Raw genomic sequence first — 2,493 nt, 5'->3', positions numbered from 1 at the left:
TGTTTTATAGTTTGTCTGTATTGAAAACTTGACATGTGAAACCATATGAGGTAGTGCTTTACTGAGAGTGAGAAACCAGAACTCTTGTTGACTAGTTTTCTGTGTAGTAAAACAAAAATTGGGATTAAAGCCCAATCTTGATCTTTGGGAGGAGTTAGCCAGTGCAGTGAGGCAGTAAGAGCATAATCTAGGTGTAAAGCAACATTTATACAATATTCATTTAAAATTGAAGTATGGAAAATGTATTTTTTTTTCCTGTGGAGATTCTAACTTGCTTCATAAACGTTGAGCTGCATGAAAATATACTCAGCACCGCTAAGGCACCTACAAAACCCTGACATTGCTCGTAAAAGGTTCCATGGTGTAATACTCAAAGATTTTTATTGTTATTGTCTTCCTACAACTAGATTTTGGTGGCACTTATTTCCAACAGAAGACAAGACGAAACAAAATACGACAAAGCTTAGGACAGTACAGTACATTAAAAATGGTAAACAATAAACAAAGATTAGAGATGAAAATAGACTAAGTAAAGAAATGTAAAGTATAAGGTGGACTTTGAATCCAGCAATCCGATTTTAAATCTTGGTGGAACCTGTATAATGTACTCCTATCCTAATAGCCATGGAATACTTTTCTGTATGAGCCCTTTAACACAGATAAACTAGTGCGCAGATGTGACGGACTCCTGTTGTTGTCGTGCGGGTTGCATGGACCATTCAGGAAGGACATTGCATTGCTTTTTAAAACCATTTACTTATCATTCACAATTATTATGAGGGGGAAGAATATTTTTTGTGTACTGTATTGAACAAAAATATAAATGCAACACTTGTTTTTGCTCCTATTTTTAATGACTTGAATTCAAAGATCTAAAACGTTTACTATATACACAAAAGACCTATTCTTCTCAAATATTGTTCACAAATCTGTCTAAATCTGTGTTAGTGATCACTTCTTTTTTGCCAAGATAGTCCATCCTACCTCACAGGTGTGGCATATCAAGATGCTGAATAAACAGCATGATTATTGCACAGGTGTGCCTTAGGCTACCCACAATAAAAGGCCACTCTGAAATGTGCAATTTTGCTTTATTGGGGTTCTGGCGGGGTCAGAAAAGCAGTCAGTATCTGGTGAGACAACCATCTCCTTCACATAGAGTTGATCTGGTTGTTGATTGTGGCCTGAGGAATGTTGGTCCAGTCCTTTTCAGTGGCTGTGCAAAGTTGCTGGATATTGGCATAAACTGGAACACGCTGTCCTATACGCCGATTCACAGCATCCCAAACATGCTGAATGGGTGACATGTCTTGTGAGTATGCTGGCCATGCAAGGACTGGGATGTTTTCAGCTTCCGGGCATTGTGTACAGATCCTTGCAACATTGGGCTGTGCTTTGTAATGCTGCAACGTGAGGTGATGGTCTCGGGTGAATGGCACAACAATGGCCTCCTGGATCTCATCACAGTAACATCAATAAAATGCACTTGCGTTCACTGTCTATAACATACGTCTGCCCATACCATAACCCCAGCCCCACCATGGGCCTCTCGATTCACAATGTTGACATCAGCAAACCGCTCTCCCATTTGACACCACACACGCTGTCTGCAATCTGCTCTGAACATTAAAAAACAAGATGCATCTGTGCAGAGAACACCTCTTTAATATGACGGACGCCATTGAATATAAGCATTTGCCCACCCAAGTTGGTTACAATTGACTAACTGCAGTCAGGTTGAGACCCCAATGAGGACAACGAGCATGCAGATGAGCTTCCCTGAAATGGTTTCTCACAGTTTGTGCAGAAATTCTTTGGTTATGCAAACCAATTGTTGCAGCAGCTGTCTGGGGGGCTGGTCTCAGACGATCATGGAGGTGCACCTGCTGGATGGAGAGATCCTGGGCTGGTGTGGTTACACATGGTCTGCGGTTTTGAGGCTGGTTGGATGTACTGCCAATTTCTCTGAAACGCCTTTGGAGATGGCTTATGGTACAGAAATAAATATTCAATTCACGGGCAACAGTTCTAGTGGACATTCCACCAGCATGCCAACTCCACGCTCCCTCAAAACCTGCAACATCTGTGGCATTGTGTTGTGTAATAAAACTGCACATGGGTTCCCTCCGGGTACTCCGGCTTCCTCCCACTTCCAAAGACATGCACCTGGGGATAGGTTGATTGGCAACACTAAATTGGCCCTAGTGTGTGAATGTGAGTGTGAATGTTGTCTGTCTATCTGTGTTGGCCCTGCGATGAGGTGGCGACTTGTCCAGGGTGTACCCTGCCTTCCGCCCGATTGTAGCTGAGATAGGCGCCAGCGCCCCCCGCGACCCCAAAAGGGAATAAGCGGTAGAAAATGGATGGATGGATGGATGGATAACACAGTGGCCTTTTATTGTAGGCAGCCTGAGGCACACCTTTGCAATAATCATGTTGTTTAATCAGCATCTTGATATGCCACTGTGAGGTGGGATGGATTATCTTGGCAAA

This window comes from Nerophis ophidion, linkage group LG09 (genome assembly GCF_033978795.1).
Source record: "Nerophis ophidion isolate RoL-2023_Sa linkage group LG09, RoL_Noph_v1.0, whole genome shotgun sequence".
Lineage (NCBI taxonomy): Eukaryota > Metazoa > Chordata > Actinopteri > Syngnathiformes > Syngnathidae > Nerophis > Nerophis ophidion.
Note: the sequence above shows the minus strand (reverse complement) of the source record.